This window comes from Haplochromis burtoni, unplaced genomic scaffold, assembly GCF_018398535.1.
Source record: "Haplochromis burtoni strain Fernald_Lab_line unplaced genomic scaffold, NCSU_Asbu1 Contig_1741, whole genome shotgun sequence".
Lineage (NCBI taxonomy): Eukaryota > Metazoa > Chordata > Actinopteri > Cichliformes > Cichlidae > Haplochromis > Haplochromis burtoni.
The window spans coordinates 2,779-12,136 of NW_024584102.1; the positions used below are offsets into that span (position 1 = coordinate 2,779).

The window sequence follows — 9,358 nt, forward strand, 5'->3', positions numbered from 1 at the left end:
ACCAACTGTGATGTCGTTCCTCCACATCTTCTTAAGGTTGTTACTACTGTTGGTCTTTTTATCCTTAATGTCATTAATGGTAATTTGACCTCCAGCCATTTTAAACATGCTGTGGTGCAACCCGTGTTGAAGAAACCTGACATTGACCCTTCTGCTTTGTCTAACTTTGGCTTTTTTCCCCCAAAATCTTGGGAAAGATCGTTTACACCCAGCTGAAAGCCTTCCTGGATGAATGTAAAATTTTGGATTTAAAACAAACCACAGCAGTGAATCTGCTCTTTTAAGGGTTTTTAATAACATATTTTTAGCAATGTTTTCTGGGAACAGAGTTTTCCTTGTCTTTTAAATTTACAGCTGATGACCATAACATTCTCATCTCCAGACTGGAGCAGTGGGTTCAGTTCTGCAATGGTTTAGGTCTGACCTCTATGAGGAGTTTTGTTCATGATGGACGATACTCTTGTTTCCTGGTTCTGGGTCATTCATTGCCTACTGTCTTGATTTCGCCACTGTGCTAGTTAGAAAGCATTGTGTTTCTTTATGCATGACGAGTATCCACCGGTCTCTCAGATAACAACTCCCAAAAAATCTTCCCTGGGGGTTCCTCGGGGTTCCATTCATTGTCCTCTACTGTTCTCTCTGTATTTGCTGCCACTTGGTGCTAGTTTTAGAAAGCATTGTGTTTCATTTATATGCTAATGACCAGAGATGGGCAGTAACGCGTTACTTGTAACGCGTTACTGTAATCTGATTACTTTTTTCAAGTAACGAGTAAAGTAAGGGATTACTATTGCAAAAACGGTAATTAGATTACCGTTACTTTCCCGTAGGAACGCTGCGTTACTGCGTTACTAAAACCGTGATTTTTTGCGAGAATGTCTCATGACAGTGACGTAAGCGAGTGCGACGTTCGTGACAACAGCTGTGTGCAGATCAACAATGGATCAATATCGAGTGGCGAGAGAGTATGAGCGTGCAGCGTTTAAAGCGTGGAAGTACTGACCTTACTTTGAGTTTGATTCCATAAAAAGTGACAAAAACATTAGGTCCGCTGTGCGTGGGAAGAAAACTTCTTTTTACAGCGAAAAAAACCCCTAAACTTCCAGAACAAGCACCGAGTAGCTACGACGTAATGGGAAACTCACAGAGAAACTCGCGGATTCTTCCACTGACCGCGGCACACCTGCACCAGGGTAACCCTCCGCCTACCCCACTCCTGCTTTACAGGTGAAAATAGAGCAACAGGACCGCTGAGTCTTTGACTTTATTTATTTTCTGCTGTGTTTTACTTGCATCTATTTGAAAGACTGAGTGTAAACACAAAAAATATTTTATTTTATGTGCTGGAATGTGCAGAAAATAGGTTTAAATGTTAAACTAATTTCTTCCAGTCAGAGAATGTTGCAGATAATTAAATGTTTGCTTGATGCATAAAGTTAAAAGATTAAAACTAATAAAACAAGTTTTAAAAAGAGACTTTTCCATTTGATTACATTTTGTATGATGGATTATGCAGAAAAAGTAGAATTGGGCTGAAAGATCTATCGCTTTATCACCTCTTCAGGTTGTAAATCGTGTTTTTAAAAAGTAACTAAGTAACTAAGTAATTAATTACTTTTGAAAATAAGTAATCAGTAAAGTAACGGGATTACTTTTTTGGGGAAGTAATCAGTAATTAGTTACTGATTACTTTTTTCAAGTAACTTGACCAACACTGCTAATGCCTGTCAAGTCTATTTCCCTTTCAAACACAGTGGTTCTCTTCAGCCTCTCCTTGATTATCTCAATGACATCAGGGGGTGGATGGCACTGAATTTTCTTAATTTTAATGAAAAAAAGGCCGAGGTCATGCTTTTTAACTCCAGTGCCTCCAGCTGTATCCCTGCCTTTGACCTTTCCTCTTTGGCCCCACAGGAAAAATCCAGAATCACCAATTTAGTTGTGAAAATGGAAAGCAGCCTAAAACCTGACTGGCATGTCAATGCTGTGGTTAAGTCCTCCATCTTTCAGTTGAGACGGCTGTAAAGATTAAGCCATCCTGTCTAGATGCCACCTAGAGACAATACTGCATGATTTTAACAAGAACAAGAGCACATAACCATGGTTTTAGTGTTCCTTCACTGGTTCACCGTTCAGTTTTAAATCCATTTTAACATTCCTTTATTTCTTTTTAAGCACTGATTAGCAGGTGTGTGTCTGTGTGCATGATTCCTGGCTCATATCTTGTGTGTGTTGTGGAGTGAATGTTCTTGTTGTTCCTTCAAACTCTTCACTCAACACGGTGATTCTGTGATTATCTCAACAAAGCAGACAGGCAGCAGCATCTGCTGCAGACTGATGCAGGTGCAGCCACACTATGTTAGACAGTGGCCGTCTGTCATTGTGCGACTAGTTAGTTCACTTGGTGTATTAAGCAGGTAGCTAACAAGCTAATGTTAGCTCCATTCATCTGCTGGGAATAATAAAAACTTCATTGATAAAATGCTTTAAACTTTAAATCAGTTTCCTGTTTTGTTTGTAACCAGATATTTTAGTCACTTTGGAAAAAGAGCATCTCCAGGCTAATTGTTCAAGTAAGAAATATTTCAAAACAAATATAAATAAATATTCATGAACTAACTTTGCAGTCATTTTTCCTTTTTTATTCCTGTTTTATTTTTATTTTATTATAATTATGTTTGTTCTCAACATGCAGCAAAAATAATTCAACTACAGCAAGAAATCAAGTTGCTAAAGGAGAAGATCAAAGGTAACAAGCTGTTAAAAACTAAAAATCTTTATTACACAACAAAAACTATGAGCAGTAAATAAATACCGCCTTTAAAACGTGTTTGACTTTAAGAGAAGTGTCCCGATCGATGGACGAGATTTGGAAGCAGCTGTTACTTTAAATCCACTGAGAAGAAAACTTGGTCTGAGCAGGAGAGCCTGTCAGGATAAAGGAGCTGATCTGGTGATGATAAACAGCAAAGAGGAACAGGTGGGTGTGTTTGTTCATGTCTGTGTGATCTTTGATGGAGCTGACAGTCATCTGTTACTTGTGTCTTTGACCTGCTGTCAGTCTGTGACCTGCTTCCTGTCTCCACTCCGATGGATTTCTTTGGTTCTCCTTTTATGTTAGAGACATTCACATTCAAATGCAAAGTTTTTACACATTTTTGAAGCAAAAATTTAAATTACACAGAAATGTTCCAAAATAAAAGCAATCCTCATAATCCTGGCTAAGTTTCTTATTTAATAAAACCAAAGAAAATATAATATTAACAGTGATCCCACTGCAACAGTAACTGAGCTACAAATTGAAATTTAATTTGTCACACACACAACCATACACAGTACGGCATGTGGTGAAATGCTTATTGCTGTGCAATGCCCGACCATTAAATGACAACAAGAATTGACAGTCAGATTTACAGATTACTGCAAAATTTAAAGATTTTAAGTTAGGAATTCACAGTAAAAGAATGTGCAAATAATGATTTACAAAAGACATTATGAATAAAAATAAATAATAAATTATAAGAAGTGTGCAAATAAACAGAGTGCTGTGGTGATGTATTGTGTTTTAGAGAGTCCAGTCCTACACCTGGTTCAGGGCCCGAATAGCCTGGGAGAAGAAGCTCTTCTTCATTCTCTCTGTTTTGGCCTTAAGGGAGCAGAAGTGCTTCTTAGACCTCAACTCAAAGAGTCCATTGTTGGGATGGGAGAGGTCCATCATAATCTTCCTGGCTTTGGTCTTGCACCGCTTGGTGTAGATGGACAACAGGTCAGGGAGCTCTGATTGAATGATGCGTTCGGCCGAGCGCACCACCCTTTGCAGATCTCGTCTGTCCTGCTTGGTGCTGTTCCCAAACCAGGTGCAGATGTTTGCCGTCAGGACGCTCTCGATGGTGCAGGAGTAAAAGTTCTTGAGCACCTTCAGTGGCAGATGGAAGTCTCTAAGTCTTCTGGGGAAAAAGAGATGCTGGCATTAACACCAGAGTGTTAATGTGACAGGACGATGACGGGTCCCAAGTGATCAACTTTTCAACTTGATGAAAAGCTTAGAGGGAATTATTGTGTTGAATGCTGAACTGTAGTCCATGAACAGCATCCTAACACAATTCCCTCTTCCAGTGTCCAGGTGACTCAGGGATGTGTGGAGCAGATGAGATATGGCATCATCTGTGGAACAATTAGTCCGGTATGCAAACTGAAGTGAGTCGATGGTGGCAGGAAGTGAAGAAGTGATGTGATCTCTCACCAGTCTTTCAAAAGACTTCATCACAAGTGAAGTGAAGTCAGTGCTACTGGGCGGTAGTCATTGTGGCAAGTGGACTGTTGTTTCTTTGGGACAGTGACAATGATGGAGTCTTTGAAGCTCGTGGGAACCACTGCTTGGGCCAGGGAGAGGTTGAAAATGAACATGAACACCAGTGCTAGCAGGTCAACTCAGGCTCTCAGGACCCGACCAGGGACGGCATCTGAACCTGCAGCCTTCCTGGTGTTCACTCTCCTGATAACTTTCCTCACGGCATGCTCTGTGATGATGAAAGCGTTAACTTCACTGGCGCACCCTGTGCGCACGCAATTTGTTGTTTTAATTGCTGCAGCGTCGAAGCGTGCATAAAATGTGTTCAGCTCAACAGCCAGTGAAACATCGGCATTCATCATAGCATCTTTATTTATAGCAGCGCTTTACATCCAACAATGTTGGCCAAAGTGCTACGAATAGAAAACAAAGAGAAAACAGTTTAAATTATAGAATATCTTAAAAAAGCAATATAATTAATAAGAAACATATTAAGAGACATCAACAAGTCATCATTGAAGAAGCTGGTTGTTTAAAGTCCATTATTGTCTGCAGTCTCTGGTGTAGCTGCGACTCTAGTTTCCTGTAGCTCTGCTCTGCCTTTCTGATCGCGCTGCTCACGTTTTAAGACACAGCTTGTATTGCATATTACCGGAGACGAGCCTGTCTTTGTAGGCAGCGGTGTGTGATTGCAGATGTTTTTATCCACCCACGGCTTCTGGTTGGGAAATGTTCGAATGATAGATCCCAAATCTGCTTCTGTAAACATGTTGATGAAACATGTCCCAGTCTGCGTCATCCAGACCGTCATCCAGAGCGTCCTGCAGCACGGCCACTGAGTGGTCTGTCTAGTGTGCAAACTCCCTCCTAATTGGTGCTTGCTGCTTTAGCCTTTGTTTGTAAAAAGGCATAAGGAAGATGGGGGCATGGTCTGATTTTCCAAATGCCGGCAGAGGCTGAGCTTTGTAGAAGTCCTTGAACGGAGTGTAGCAGCGATCTAATGTCCTACTGTCCCTGGTGAAGTGCATCCTGGTGAAGTGCTTGTTGTTGTGTGAGAGTCCGTGTCTGCGTGATGAGGGATATAAAACGCGCAGGCAATGACCACAGGGAATTCCGGAGGGAGATAGAAAGGGCGACATTTAATGCAAAAGCGTGTGAGTGGGGAAATTCTTTGGCTCTTTCTGATTTCTGCACAATGGAAGAAAAGTTTCATCACAGTTATTCTTCCTTCAGACATGTTCACAAGATGATGTCACTACAACAGAAGTGCTGAATTATGACTGGAGACAATATTTGTGTCTCTTCTCAAACAGGAATTTGTCAGTAAATTTGGAGGAGAGTCCTGGATTGGTCTGGAAGCTAAAGACATCAGGAGGATATAAATGGGAATGGGTGGACGGATCAGCGCTGACAGAAAGGTGAGACATTAGTTTGTTTCTATTCCAGAGTTATTATTTAGAAGTGAAACATGGATGTTTTGGAAGATAGATCAGCAATACATGAGCTGAGCTATTTTCCAACAGCCCCACAAACTGAATGTAAAGAAAAGCAGAAATCCTCCTTTGAATGAACAGCTGTGCTTGAACTCTCTTCATCTGCAGTCTGTGATGACGTTCAGTTACAACAAGTCAGTTTGAAGGAATCAGGATTGAAAAAAGTTTACTCCAGCTTAATATCATATTTTATTTCTCTGACAGGTTGTGGGCACCAGCACAGCAGAGTACGAGTTATGATTCCTATGGAGTCTGCTGTGATGATAAAGGGAACTTGAAACAGGCAGTTGAACATTATGTTGGTTACAGCTCGAAGACCTTCATCTGTGAGAAATGAGTTTGGTGCTTTGATGTAAATGTGTGAATAATCCAACCAAAGACACCTCACTATGAAATGTCCTGCATGAGCCTCAGACTCAGCTTACAGTCTTTACTTGTTCATTCTGCATCATATATTGATTACATATATTGTCCCTCTGTGCTCTGTGCTGTACAGTAAGGTTGGAAGTCATCCACACAAAACCTTGAAGTACTGCATTACTCTGTAGTTCCAGCAAATTGTTCTAATAAAAGTCAAAGTGCAGCTCGTCTTTACTTTGCTTTACTTGGTTTATTCATCAGTCTGTTGGTCCTAAAACTTCAGTAAACGTCTTCTTCAGTTTCTCTCAAACAGCTGAAAGTTGCTGCTTCTTACTTTTAGCTACAAATGGGGGATTTTGACAGGAGATTGAAATGAAGAAGAAAAGCAGATTTAACAATTTTCAAATGTGCGAATAAGTTATCAATTCTCTTTTATGCTGCACTTGTAAAGTAAGGATAGAGAAGTTGGGGCTAAATGGGATGTTGAATTGTTGACTCAAGGAAACAGAGTTTATGTAGCTGAATGTAACCAGGTTCTTTCTCTCAATGTATTTTAGTTGTCCAACTTTAACCTGACATTGTCAGAGCTAAATGTATTAAAGGACTCCTGTTATTCATGTTTTTGATCTGCTGTGTGCTTTATTTCCTGACTTCATTCTGATGGATCATTTCTAAATATGGATCTATTTTTGTACTCTGAATTTTAATGTTTTTCCTTTTGTTTTCTAGATTATTGTATACTAGCAATCCACAAATGTCTCATTTCTAAAGCAAGAAGAAAATGTTTAAGAATGATATATATTCTGATCTAATATTAGAAGCCTTGAATAGGTAGAGGAGGATACAGAGGTAGGCTCATCTTCTTCAGTCCACAGTGCCAAGAGGGAGACAGGTGAGGTGTGGCTGACCACAGTGATGAAGAGGGGCTCGTCTGTGGCTGCAGCGTTCTTCTTCCAAGTTACTCCTCCGAGTAAGTTTTCCTCAGATGATCTTCCAGGTCTTTTATGGGCATGAGGCACCAGCTCTTCTCTTTGAAAAAAAATTCCCTTAACAAAGTAGTGTGGGCTGCTTCAGAAAAGGGTCCTTGTCCGTTCTTTCTTCTTATGTTGTCGTCTGAGGTGTTCTGCTCTTCGCAGCTTACTAAGTTGTTGCTTTATTTCCTCCTGCAGGGCAGTAAGTCCCTCCCTTTCTGTCTCATTGGCCCTTCTCCACTGTTTCCTCAGTTGTCTTCTCTCTTTCACTAATCTGTCAATTTCCCGCCGTCTCCTGGACTTTAACTGGTTTAAATGGCCTTTCTGCTGTCTCTGAGTCTTGTTTTTTACACCAAACACAATATTACATGTATAATGTGCACTAACAAAACTGCTAAAAATAACAACAACTCAAACATAATGTACAGGACATATACTGTTTATCTATTAATTAAATTTTGCATTTTCTAACCAGCCTGTACTCTCATGTAATACCACTTTGTACCACAAGAGGCTGCAGTGAGTCAGCATCTAGTCTGCACTGAGCTCACATTTGTATAGTTGTTGTTGCACTACAGCATTAGGTCAGACCACAAGTGTGTTGTTCTTTTACAATAAACAGCAACAATCAGAAAGTGTGTTTGGATTGACAACAACTGTGATGATACATTATAACCTGTTATTAAAGTTCTGCCCCTGCTTTGATCAAATGTGGGTTACTGCTGGTTAGTTAGTGTGACTTCATACAAACCTGTGTGTTACACCAGTGGAAGAAGCTTTCCCTCCATCAGTCTTCTTGTTTCTTACTATAGGGCTGAACAGCTACACTAACACTCTCTGGCTCCATGCTGCCCTCCTGTGGTGACAGTTTGATTTAATGTTTGTGTGAAATGTTAAAAGATACATGTGAAAGGAAAAGGAGCATTTTGACATTTAAGAAGCTGGAGCTATAGTTATTGTTTAAAATGTTTCAAATTTTCAGCACCACAGACAGTGAGAAGCAGGTCTGCGCTCTGTATCATATCTTTATTCGATGTGGATGTGGATATGGGAGAACAAAACTATACAACCTTGGGTTAGGGTAAAGTCTACAGCACAGTTGTTGTCCCTGTATAATATAGTAGTGAGGATTTGTGGACATGTTAACCACATGGGGTAGCTCAGGTAGTAGAGCGGGTCACCTACTCACCGGAAGGTCGGTGGTTTGATCCCAGGCTGCCTCCTGGCTGCATATCAAATATCCGTGGGCAAGATACTAACCCCATGTTTGCCTACTGGTGGTGGTCAGAGAGCCCGGTGGCGCCAGTGTCCGGCAGCCTCGCCTCTGTCAGTGCGCTCCGGGGCAGCTGTGGCTACAATGTAGCTGCCATCACCAGTATGTAAATGGATGGTTGACTGATTGTAGTGTAAAGCACTTTGGGGTCCTTAGGGACTAAGTAAAGCACTATACAAATACAGGCCATTTACATGATGCTCACTTTTCTGCTATTTTGGACATATGGCAATCATTGCGACAATGTAGGATCAAGTCAGTGAGAATGTCAGTACTGCTGTATGAACATCTGACAATGAATATTCCCTCACTGGTTTTGAGTGGTTACTGGAAGATGATGGCAATTGCTAGCAAAATGATTGGTGAAGTCCGCGTCACAGAGGTGCACAAAGAGCTGACCGCTTGGGTGAAAAGTTACACAAAACTCTGGTTCTGCGCTGCTGAGCTCCACTAAGATCTTTGTGAAGAAGGACAAAGTTCTGGTGGCCCACAGAGTTGTGCAGCCTCAGAAACTCTCAAGCATCCCTATCTGAGTTTTCAGCCCAGGGGCTTCACTAGTCTCCTTAAGGTGAGGTATTTTGGCTGGGGCACTTCAGATAGTGCCCAAGCCAAAGTCTTGACAGGAATAAAGCCTCATCCACCAGCATTCCAGTAGCTCCTGAGCAGGGATGGGTATTGATAAGATTTTCACGATTCCAATTCCATTTTCGATTCTGTTTAACGATTCGATTCTTTATTGATTCTCTTATCGATTCTCTTATCGATTCTTTTTTTTTTTTAATAAGGAGAACACTAAGGTCGAATAGCTTAAAACTTTGTTTTATATCTTCTCTTTGAACAAGATAGAAATTTAGGAGTAACATGGCCTTACAAACCCAGCAGTGAGATCTTAAGAGATCCACAGCCTACGTCTCTTCAATGGGGGGTCACAGGGTCCCCAGGAAAAACATTGTAAATGTAAAATAATAAA

General features: G+C 40.8%; 1 long non-coding RNA gene across 2 annotated transcripts; it reads left to right on the forward strand.

The window, feature by feature from the left end:
- The first annotated feature begins 2,509 nt into the window (after positions 1-2,509).
- Positions 2,510-6,837, forward strand: LOC121813471. Of its 2 annotated transcripts, XR_006053723.1 has the most exons (5): positions 2,510-2,573; positions 2,696-2,749; positions 2,843-2,980; positions 5,605-5,709; positions 5,989-6,837. It is a non-coding gene; the product is annotated as an uncharacterized LOC121813471 (long non-coding RNA). The 2 variants fall into 2 exon arrangements; XR_006053722.1 differs by lacking the exon at positions 5,989-6,837 and having other exon boundaries at positions 5,605-5,969.
- Positions 6,838-9,358: the final 2,521 nt, after the last annotated feature.